The sequence below is a fragment of the Mastomys coucha genome, unplaced genomic scaffold, assembly GCF_008632895.1.
Source record: "Mastomys coucha isolate ucsf_1 unplaced genomic scaffold, UCSF_Mcou_1 pScaffold8, whole genome shotgun sequence".
Classification (NCBI taxonomy): domain Eukaryota; kingdom Metazoa; phylum Chordata; class Mammalia; order Rodentia; family Muridae; genus Mastomys; species Mastomys coucha.
Genome location: NW_022196914.1, coordinates 76436077 through 76448573, shown reverse-complemented (window position 1 = coordinate 76448573; position 12497 = coordinate 76436077). Strand labels below are relative to the sequence as shown.

General features: G+C 34.9%; 1 long non-coding RNA gene across 1 annotated transcript; it reads right to left on the bottom strand.

The window, feature by feature from the left end:
- Positions 1-4541: 4541 nt before the first annotated feature.
- LOC116083586 lies at positions 4542-12021 on the bottom strand. Its single transcript, XR_004115783.1, has 3 exons — positions 11820-12021; positions 8455-8554; positions 4542-4554 (listed from the first exon to the last, which is right to left on the bottom strand). It is a non-coding gene; the product is annotated as an uncharacterized LOC116083586 (long non-coding RNA).
- Between the last annotated feature and the right edge of the window lie 476 nt (positions 12022-12497).

The following is a 12497-nucleotide window of genomic DNA, read 5'->3' as shown; positions in this document are numbered from 1 at the left end:
AAACACAGAGAAAAAGGGTCAGTATACCAGGGACAATGATACATATTCCAGAGATTTAGCACACAGAACTCAACAAGCTCAAGGAAAAAGCACATAGCCTGGTGGATACAGCTTGTTTATAAAATTAAGCAATGCGTCTGTATTTTACAAGGCAAGTCTTGAATCCTTGTCTTTGGAATTTCTTCCCTTTCTCTCTGCTGCTAGGAGCTGTGATATTAAGGTTCCTTTTCTCTTCAGGATTATGTTTAAACTCATTTGATCTCCTGTTTCATAATTTGAAGGATTAGTCAGGCAGTGGTGGCACACGCCTTTAATCCAAGCACTTGGGAGGCAGAGGCAGGTGGATTTCTGAGTTCAAGATCAGCCTGGTTTGCAGAGTGAGTTTCAGGACAGCCAGGGCTACACAGAGAAACCCTGTCTCCAACAAACAAAACAAACATACAAACAAACAAACAAAAACATAATTTGAAGGATTTTCTAGTGCTCACTAGACAATCTTTCTAATGCATGGAATGATGCTGTCTTCTTCTATGTGTACAAGTCCTTAATAGCCTCCTCTGTAGACCGTTTCTAGCCAAACTCACGTACCTGTGGTCTATATCAGATAATGGTTTCTTGTGAGCATGGTCTGATTGTTCCATGTTCTGACTTGACTGTGATCAGTCCTGTCTTGGCAAGAGTTTCTGGAAGATGGCCAATTGAAACCTGTTTGTTTAGACATAGGGAGGAACATCTCATACCAGTGTGTTGTCATGGTAGCTGGAGCTATCAGAATTTATGACCTAGTGGGATTTTCCACTCCCTCAAGAGTGAGTGGAGTGGAATTGTTTCATGGCCTAGAAATTCAAATTGTATAATTTTGAAAAATTTTGTGTTTGCTTCTAGAGAGAAGATGAGATATATGCATCTCATAAAGGCTGTATAGATCTTTTTACAATTTATATTGTTTGTATCAAATATTTTCTAGGTAGTAATCATCTTTCTTTAGTATGGAGGCACCAGAGATTACCTAAATCTATTTTGCCTCAAAATAGGAAATACCAGAGTATATTTTTCTTTGTGTTTGATTTAATTGTGAGTCATAGTAGTTGTCACTGAGCTAGAAAAGCAGATTGGCAAAAGCCTTTTATAATGGTGAGTGACACACAGAGTGTACAGTCTCCAATGAAATGTATAATAAACTCATATTAAATAGCAGCAAAGTAAAGTAGAGGTGAAATGGGAACATATGAGAACATAAGACCCGGAATTTACCCTGTGCATTTTGCAGCTGATATCTCTCTCTCTCTCTTTTTTTTTTTCATAACCAGTAAAATTTTAGTCATGTTTTACAATTTTTCGAACATTCACTTATTTATAATTTTGTTGGCCCAGAGAACTTCCTTGTCTGTCTCCCATTTTAAGTACTTTCCCTTTCAGATACGGATTGGAAGTATCTTCAGTCTTTCCTGGTGTTCCCTCCTCTGTAAGATTTGTGTTTACGATTTCTATTTATGCATGTGCCTGTGTTTCAAGATGGGTATATATACACTCATGTGTTTCTGTGTGTGAAAATGTGCATATGCATGTGCATCTCTGGCAGCAAGGCATGCATACATGTGTACAAGTGTCCTTGGAGATCAAACAAAGGTTTCAGATCTCCTAGGCTGAGTGCTCGAGGCTGCATGTGCTGTTTACTAAAGCAGAAACCAGGGAAGAAGCTGTTCAAGCTTTCCTTGATTCGTTCCGCTTGTTTTCTTATATCATTCAGTATTCTCTAGGCTCACTGACCTAGGGGTGGCACCATCTACAGTGAGTTGGGCCCACTCACATGAGTCATTTGTCAAGAAAAGGCCTCACAAGCTACTCCAAAGGCGAATCTATTGGGGGCATTTTCTCAGTTGTGGTTCCCTCTTTCCAAATGACTTTGGCTTGTGTTAAGGTTAATAAAAACTAGCTAGCTTTGTGTGCCTGTGTGTGTGTGTGTGTGTGTGTGTGTGTGTGTTGGTTACAAGTTTACAAGTTAGGAGTACATTCTTCCTCTTTGTTTTCACACCTTTAGTACAAAAGTATTTCATAAATACCGCTGACTACATATGGACTTTTGAATATTATTACTCCACAATGCAGTGGCGGGCAGGAAATGCAAATCTATTTTCAAATTTGTTTTAGTATTGTGTCAGATGAAGTTCATACACAAGTAATGTGAAATCTATTCTTTGGATACTTCAATAGTTGAGCAGAAATGCAAATGATAACATTGTTTACTTTGAAACATAAGCTGAGAACTTTGGGAAAACCTTCCATATGTGTCCTCATGTTCTTGTTTTCAGACATTGCCTTGTTTCCTTTATCACCCACCCACCCACCCACTCACCTTCTTTCTTTTCTTTTCTTTCTTTCAACAATGTCTCACATATCTCAGGCTGGCTTCAAACTCTGTAAGAGAGGGTGAGCTTGAATTCTGATCTTTTGTGATCTTGACTTCTTGACTTCTGTGAACTTGCCAGTGCTAGTATCACAGGCATGTGCCACCATGCCTCTAGCTTTGACAGTGCTGAGGGCTGGACATAGGCACACTAGGGAAAAACTCTACCAACTGACTTACAACTGAGTTACAATTTAGCCCTCTAATTAGGTTTTCATTATGCATTTTTCTTTAAGAAGCCTAGGTTAAAGGACTTTCCAATGAGATAAACTTTACTCAGGTACATAACCTGTTCACTTTCATTTCTTATGACATTTTTTTTTTGCCTTTGTCAAATCATAGACAGCAGAGACAAGACCAGTGTACAATACTGATTATTGGCAAGCATTTTTTTTCCTACTTGGAGCCAACAGTGACTTCCTTCTTGAACAGCTTTGATTTTCTGTAATTGCCCTTCTTGTGCATCCTGGGTTCACCAGTTGAGCCTGATTGTCCTGTCTGAGTCATGGCTTCCTGGGTTTAAATCCTGACTCACTGCTTCAATGTGTTCCAGGGGAAGTCAGATAACTGTTAAAATGTTCTTGTTATGTCTATGAATTAAATTTAACATTGACTCTGACTTTTCATTTCTTATGGGGAATGCAAAGTGGTCTGTGTATGATGTCACAGCTATCAGGAATACTTCCATACTCTTATACCTGGTACTTAGACACAAATATGATGCTTTCAGCTTACATAACATGCACACACGTGCACACACACACACACACACACACACACACACACACACACACACACAGTTTGTCAATCCATTTTATTGTTAAAATTTTGATCAGAAACCAAAGTTAATAAACCTTCTCCTTCAACCCAATTACAAGATTGTGACGATACATGATTGAGGATGGAGTATTACAAAATATTATTCTCTGTATTGAGAATGACTGCAAATAGCACTATTTTAGAATGGTTCTACTTTCAACCTATTAAGTGTTGTGCTATCAAGACCATAAAGTAGCTTGAGACCAAGAAGAGAGCTTCATGGATGTTGGGAAATGTATTGCAAGAATTCTGGTACAGTAAGTCTGCAGAAGTCTCCTGCTCTATTCAGATAATAATTTGTAATAGCTGTGCAAATGGAATATACTCTACTTTTCTGCCTTCCACTAATCCCCCCAATGTTTAAAAATATTATTTCAAAACTCAATGCACAATTTCTCTCAGTATTGGTAGTAAAGTTACATATCTATTTCAAGAAAACATAAGTTATTTTTAAGTGCCATCAATAGCAATCCATATTATTTTGATACCTACCAAAATAATTGGTACCATTAGTATACAAAAATCATGTAAATGCTATTTACTACTTATGACTGCATATGATATTATGCTTTCCAATTAAAAGACCATTTTAATATAGAAAATTATATATAGTTATATGCAACTATTTAAATCAATTGCTTCATTTGGACATAGCTGTAAGGTCAAGGTAATTAATTAAACATTTTTGTATGTCTTTAACGATGATTATTTTTGTGAATATAATGTATGTTTCCCCAGAATTATGAGCACTGATCTCACTGCAAAGACAAGAAATAGTCTCTTTGAACCTCAATTACAGTTTTTAAAATGAAAATTTGATATGATACACAGGAGAGTACATGCAAAGCTTCAGACAATGCCTGTTAGACTTTTGAATAAAATGCAAAATCTAGACAGCAATTTCCATGTGAATTTATTTTAGAAATTGTGTTAACATTTTAAGAAATAAAAGGAGTATTACTACATTCACATGGAAATATTTTTGATTTGCTTTTTCACAGATATTTATTGCACACCTCAAATACTGCATATAGTGCAGGTACGTCATTAAAATCAAGAACATGTGGACCGTAGATAGGTGGGAACATAACACTTGAGTATAATGGAATTAAAAGGAAGCAAAGTTAAGAAAGGAATTCTAGGAAAACAAAACTACATGTATTTTTTCCCAGTTCTATCATGGTGCTGGGAACCTCTGACTACTTTGACAATAACAGTGTACAGCAGTGTAGAGTATTTGTATGATGGATGGAGAGCCACAAAGACCAATGTGAGACATGCATCTAGATGATTCTCTGCTGCTGGATGATATGCCATTTCCATACGAGCTGAAAGAAGAATGACATGATAAGACAATTGTTTGGTCACCAATGAGTTTTTATGATGTTACTAAGGATATTTGGGATATACCTGAGAAAGTAGAAAATCCCAAGATGGTACATGCACACTGGCCCAGTCTGTATGGCGTGGCATAAATATTATATAAGCCTACTCACAATGATAGGTAAATTACAAGGTCTAGGACCTTTATAAGCAGCAGGTGTAGAGTAGAAAACCTCATCAGAATATTATATCATCTATGTACACAATGAGACATCGTATTAAAGATTCATCTGTTGCTTAATCCTGTGGTAACACAGACAACTGATATATTGTAAAAACCATGTAACTCATCCAACTGCCTCAGTGGTCACCACATGCTGCAAATTTTTGTCAGCTTCTTTCTTCTTCTCAAAGTTAGAAAACACATCTAAGAGCAGAATAAAGATGTGCTTAGTGATTTCTAAAATACTGTAGAAAAAATGCATAGAAAAAATTCATAGAAAAAAATATTCTCTTTCAGGCAGTTAATTTGTTTTCATTAAACCAAGCAAAGTCACTCTTCAAACAAACTTGACTAAAGAGATAACTTCAGGGAAGTCAAATTAGTCTTCTAAATCAAACCAGAGTTTATCTGTCTTCCCCAAAATCACCTTCCCTGGTGTTAGTCTAGTTAGCTAGACTTTAGGGACTTAAACTTTGTCAACCCCCCAAATGAAATTGAAGCTTCCATGAATATCTGCAAGGTGTTAGCTATAATTCTCATCATCATTATTATTTATTAGTTACAGATACAGAAAAAGAACCTTGCATGTTTCTTACACAGTTTTAAAGCTACTACTTAGGGACCCAAACCAATTCCCAAACTCAGGACTGTGTTATAAGCAACATGCTGCTTTGACTACAGGGACAGGGATCTCAGAGCTCCAGGTTTAAAGTGAGTGGAAGGCCTGTAGACAACACTCAGAAGCCTCTGCGATTCCACTACTTTCTTCGCAGCAGTTTGGTTATGCCGACTAGCACCAAGCTGTTGTGTCTTTATCATAGCAACAGTTTTTAATGGTCAGCATCATAATTCACTGTTGGACTGGTTAGAATAAGAAACAGTTGTTGTGACGGTCCAAGGAATAAATAATGGTTATGATAGTCAGTGCTGCCATTAGATAGTCTCAACTCTTACTCACCCCACAATTCCATTAGTTTCCTGCTTGTTGAAGCTTCTGTCTTTTTAAACTATAGACTTCCTAAGGTAAGGTTTTCCATCATCCCATACAAATAATATCAAAATTTATGGAACACAGCCTCTGCTGCCTCATCATTTCTTGAATTTCGTTTGTAATTAACACTCAGGTTATTATAGAAGACTAATTTTTGAAACCTGACAGAACTTCTAGATTTTACAGTGAGAAGTATGTGTGTATGTATGTGAGCACACACATGCATGCATGTCTACATATCTGTACACAGACTTCTGTAGTAAATGATAGACATGATAATACAAGAATAAGGAAAATCAGAGATTTTTCTGTCTTGAATTTATAATTTTATTAAAATAGATGACATCACTTCCCATTCTTTTTCTCCCTACAGTCCCTCCAGATATCTTCTCTCACCTCTCTCTCATGACCTCATTCTCAATTGATAGCCTCTTATCTTTGATTATTATTGTTACATATTTATTATGTCATAGAAATAGAACCTGCCGAATACAATTTTGTTGTTTGTGTATACATAGTTTCAGGTTTGACCACTCTACATTGGATTCAAGTTTAACTTTATTACATTGTTTAAATACAAGGAAACACTACCCACCTTAATTTATATTCCCTATTTATCACAATGTAATTGTCAATAGTTCATAAAGTATTACTGTGATTACAAAATGACATAGAGCTAAGACTGAAATAGTTCATCAACAAAATCTCAAGCAAGGTGAAGAACCTATAGGATATTTGAAAGTGTTAATGAAGGAAATTCTTTTTCAAGGTCAATTTCAGAGAAAATATTCTGTACATCTCTCCTAATAAATATGACCAGAAATACATCTTTCATGCTCTAATTTGCAAAATTCTATGGATTGCAATAGTGAAGACTATTGAAAAGTGTAGTTTTAAAGAGAAAAGTGTTAACATACTTAAGAGTCAAGAATCCCTTTTATTGTGTGTTTTGTCCCTGGCAACAAGAAAAAGAATGCAATAGAAATGTGCTTACTATCTCTTTAATGTAGAACATAAAGTCTGTTGAATGCAAATGGACATGGCAATAGACCAAGTAAAGATGTTTCATTCATTATGAGCCTCAGTTGTCAGCAGTCAGCATTTTCAGGAGTGAAGCATGAAACTCAGGAGTTATAGTATAGTTACACTGTGACATTACTTTAGTGTATATCATTACTCCTCTTGGCAGATGGAGCCTTGTACATGCTCCTCACTGTGACATGCCTTTAATTCAAAATTTTTGTGATTGCTTAACTTAAGTTCTGTTTCTGTCAGGTAAGATTTTCAGGTGGCACTAATTGCTGTTTTCCAAGGTGATGCATGATCTTCATTAATATTTTGATTCCTTTACTATATGTTAACTTAAAGTAATGGTCTCAGAAACTATTATATAAGATAAATGTCTTTTGATGAGAGAACAAATGAAGGTAAATGGAGTGTTTTTTAAAAATGGGGCTAAATTTGTAATAAAGAGAAAGGAGGTAGAAGCAGGGGGAGAAGTGTTAATGAAATTCCTGATACTCAAATTAAACTTTGCTTGTCAGCTTGTTCCAAACTAACCTTAACAGTGTTCCTATGGTAGGTTGTAAAACTTGGAATACTTTTGTTTTGATTCTCTAAGAAAAAAGTTTAAAGCCATCTGCATGGTGATCTAATGCTTTGGGGTTTTTGTCTATAATGTATTTGTATGGATATAACTTGTTTCTGGATACAGACTTTTTCATTGCTAATAAAATACAAAAACTTTTTCCCATGTAATTTTAATCAAAGTATGAAATTAGAGATTGAGGAGGGACTGTAAAATGACTGAGAAATTTTTAATAATTTCAGGTTTTATAAATCAGCATGTAAACATAGTTGACATTCTCTAATGTGAGAGTGTATATTATTTTAAGTGTAGAGACTGTCATTAATTAAATATGCCTTCATTGAAAAAAGATTAATTCAAAATTCTCAGTATTACACATAATTTGTCAATCTTATACTGTATGAGGCATGTCACACAGAACAATGTATTTTTGAGGGAGCAATTCAGTGTCATCACGACTTTAAATATAACTCATGGAGACACCCTGTTATCTCTAGTGTTATCAGTTGCAGTCGTCTATCTTCTCATTTCTTTAGTCACTTTGAGAAGGCAAATCCCCATGGTGGCATGCTGTCCCAGCACAGAATGATAACAAAACTACTTGAGTGAAAATAAGCTGAAAGTTTAAACTATTTTTGGTCTGATCATCTCCTGGTCCATTGTCAAACAGGGGCTAGAGATTCCAGGAGAATGAACATATCATTTTAGGTTAAAAATTAAACCAGAGAATTAGTGTTCAACAGAAAAAGTGAAAAAATATGTTGAGCTATCCTCTGAGTATTTCAGGGAATTTCTTCTCTCCCCATCCCCATACAAAATATGTTTTGATGAGAGGTCTTTGCAACTTCCATTTTTATTATAGGCTGACTAGCAATCTGGGTGTATTTTGCCTTTTGTTTCTTCCTTCACCCTGTTTAGATAAAGGATACATTATGACTGGGTATATTCAGGTTGTCTTGAAGTATGTTTGGGACCATACAATTTCAAATTTTTTAATATGCAGTAAAATAGACAATGAAGAAAAGTGAAATTTATGATGGTACAGTGAAATAAAAGCTGTTTTTAGATTTTGATATCTGGGGTTGAGTTTGACATAGGCTTACTTCTCACATCCTGTACTTTTGCTTGTTGACAGCTCCAGATCTTCAGGTAGAGAGCAATGTGTGAGTGAATTGACATGTCTTCATGGACACAGAAAGGGCCCTTCAGAAAAGACAGTGTTTAATATGAGATGGTTAGCTAATACGTAAGGAAAATACTTACTAAACGTTTAGTACCTAAGCATGCACATTTCTACATACTCCAAAATATATTAAATTAAATGAACATGAAAAAAATCTTTAAATTTTCTACATTTCTGGACAAAATTAAGTCTTATCTGTTAATATTTCCTGTGCTTCTTAAGTTCAAAGTTTTAGTTCTAGTTGTTTGGATGGCTGCATTTTTAAACATGTGGATGGTGGTAGTTCTTTGTTAAAACTTGTGGCCTGGATGGTGTATTGACAACCTGTGTTTCACAGTCTTAACACTGGTCTTCATTTTCAGACCAATAACTTGAGCTGTTAATATTTTTCTTCTATCTGCAGCAACCCAGGTCATGGAAATGTTTTATGGTACACAGTTTATAAAATGATTACATAAAAGTGTGATAAATTATTAGTATATTCTACTCTAGTGTAACTTAATCTCCTTAAAATTAACTGTGACATACAATTCAATAAGATAGAAAGGCTACCAGATTTAAAGTCAACATTAGGAAAAATGACTAATTTGCACAGTTGTACTTTGCTGGTGTTTTAAAAGCCAGAGGATCTAAGAATACACACATTTGCTTATCTTATGAAGACATAATCATACTGTCATCCATTTTTGAAGCCCAAATGATGGATAGTATAACATGTGTTTAAAATGGATTCATTCATTATCAAAATAGATAAGTGTCTCATCAGGTATATACAGCAGATAGCATTTATCTTTCCTCACAGAGGGAAAAGATTAAAGCAATTCTTCTGCATATATTGGAAAGAAAAGATTCTGCTATCCCACAGTTTTCATGGAGTATCACTGGATAGCACACATTGCCACAGATGACAAACTCACACAAGCATATTCACATGCCTTTTTTTAATGAACAACTTGGGTGACAGAATTGGAGATGAAGGAAAGCCTTCATTCTGAACTTAAGTAGCACATGCTAATTTTCATCTCTCTCATAAACATGAATTAACCATAGTCACTAGAATCATTTTTAGACATTTTAGTTTCTCTTGTGTATTTTAGAAACTCCTTCATATATGAGTGCTAGGGTGGTCAGTGATTGTGGGAGAGTAACATTCAGAAGCTCTGATGGGCATGGTATCTATTGGAGGGCATGAATCATAATGCAGTGCTCTATCATGCTTTTTTTGATGCTTTCTTTTTATGGGGTGATGACCCTCATGTTCCTAAGTACTTAATTATGGTTATTAAAATCATTTATTAATTTTTGAATATACTTATATTTTTATATTCATGTTACTAAGTGTACCTTGAGGAGGAAATGATATTTAGATATATATTAATAATGATATAAATATATTTTATGTTATTAAATGTTAAATATACATTTATATAGTCAGAAAATGAATTTTAGGTAAAATGAAACTACATGTAAAATAGAATTCTAATCTAGATTTTATTTAACATAATACAAGTATACAACCTTCTTCACCTCTTTGCTCATTAGTCAGATAGATTTTAAGATTCCATGCGTTTCTTCTTACAGGAGTTGATGAGTGAAACTGCCTCTAGATTGTTTCATATTTCAGAGTGTTGAGGTGTGCTCAGATCACATGATACCACATTTCCTCCACTGTGTCTCAAATGCTTTTATTTTGCAATTGCAAACTTTTCAATGTTTACTAACAAATGAAAAACAAGCATTTGTGTACAGTGATTCAATTTAGGTACTTTTTGAGTTTGGGGGTTTTTTATAATGGACTATAAAATACTATTTAAAGATGGTTCCACATGCCAATAGAGAGAGACCCTATTGCACTAATACGTATAGGCATGCCTCCTGTGATGCTAAAAGACCTGATTTTCTTTGCCCATTAGCTTTTAAATACCTGAAAGACATGGCATGCTTGTGCATTTTGCATTCAGTTTAGCTGCATCAATCTCACTGTTAATATTCATAGCTATGCAATGTTCTGCAGTCAAGTACGTGCTTTGAAATTAATATATATAGTAATATTTATCATGTTGAACATTTTAAATTGTAACTCCTTGATTAGGTTATACTTTCTTCCTACGTGAAAATCACCAAGTAATGTACTGCTTCTTATGACAGAGATGCATGAAATAACTCAGTTGTTAGGAAAGTACTTAAGTACACTTTGCTAACCTGGGGAAAACAAACATGTACAGATATTAAAAGAAAAATATCAGAAGTGAAAGCAGTGAGATTCATGTGTTGTTTAATTTTATCTGCATTCTACTGGCGTGATTCAAATTTACCCGTTCTGAATCACTGTTAATTCATTTGAAGATTCATATAAACAGTGATAAAGGGCTTCCCAGACCTGACAAGAATGCTCAGAGCAGGAACCAGGAAAAGCCCACACTTGGGGAACACATGCTTTCCTACAAAGAGTGTGTGGCATTGTGTATTAGATTCTCAAGACATTTCATTGCATAAAAAAATTAAGATAAATGAATTGGATGAAAGAAAAGAATGCTAATATTTTGCCTGTTTTGATAAAGTTGAAACTATATATTTTTTAAAAAGTTTAAATATTTTTAAGTATATAGTTTTTATTGCAAATTTCAAACACAATTATTAAATAACACAAAATTTGTGTGCTGCTCCATCAATACCAGATATATTTGGGTCAGTTCAAATCTCCTTGCTTAAACTGAAATTATTCACTGTTTCCCATATCTAATATATTTTCCAGTGTAGAATTTAACTGAAAATATTAAAAAATGAATTTTGTGAAGAGTTTTTCATGTCAAATCCTTCAAATGCAACATTTATGCTAAACACCATGAAATAAGAAAAGTAATTTCACATTATAAATTAATCTTTCTACCCAATTGATTATGAATTTCTCCCAATTATTATATCAAGCAATATTATTCTCACTGCTTTGTATTTCACAAAATGCTTAGCACTAATTTTACAGTTAATGCATATATGGCTGTAAACATTTATGAGACCTGGGGTGATTTTCTTGATTAAAATGCAAGTTTTTCCCAAGCAAGTATATGCTTTCCCTCTAACAGCATAAACCGCACACTAGTATTAACTGTTAGCTGGGCTTGCAGCAGTTTTGAGTGACAGCAGTTTCTGTGAATCTCTTTCTCTGAATCGCTTTTCGCATGCCTCATTCCAGATCAGCACTGACACATTCCCCTATGCAAATGAACATCTAATTAGCGACACCTCCCAGTCAATCAGCCACTTTCTCATCTCCAGTTGTATTACCTGGCAAGCCCTTTCTCTCCAGTCTTGGCCCACCAAGAATCTTCATTCACTTTCTCTTCTTCTTCTCCTCTGCAAAGTGAACTGATCCCGCATAATCCCTGGAATAATGTAGTTTCTCTTGCGGAAGAGCAGGTTCCCTCTCCCCCCCTCTTTACACCAAGCTAATGGAGCCAGTAGGCATCCTATTGATCTTTACTCTATGTGGTTTCCACAGGATTTGACAGACTTCCTTACAGGTTAAACATCCAGGCTTTCTGAAGTGGCTATAAAGCTTTGTTTTTGATTTTTCTAACTTTTTTTTTTTTGAAACCCTTGCTCATCTGTAATCTTTAAAAGCTCGGTGGATGCCATGCAGAGCAAAGCCTCATTTCTTTGCAGAACTAATCTAGACACTGTCTAGTGTTGAGTACAGTTGTCTGATTCAAATCTTCTGTTACAAAGCAGATGCCATCTAGCTAGATGTCATGAGAAGAGCCTAACAATGACAATTCACTTATCCCTTAGAAAGAATCAATTCTCCCACAATGCATCTGTCAGAGAACTCTCACTCAGTAAAAGCAATTTTTCTCGCTGTCTGACACTGTAATTGCTCTTAAATTTTCAATGAACGTTTTACAAGGACTCCCCTGAACCATGATGAAAAACTTAACTTTTTTTCTAAAAATGAGAGGCTGACAG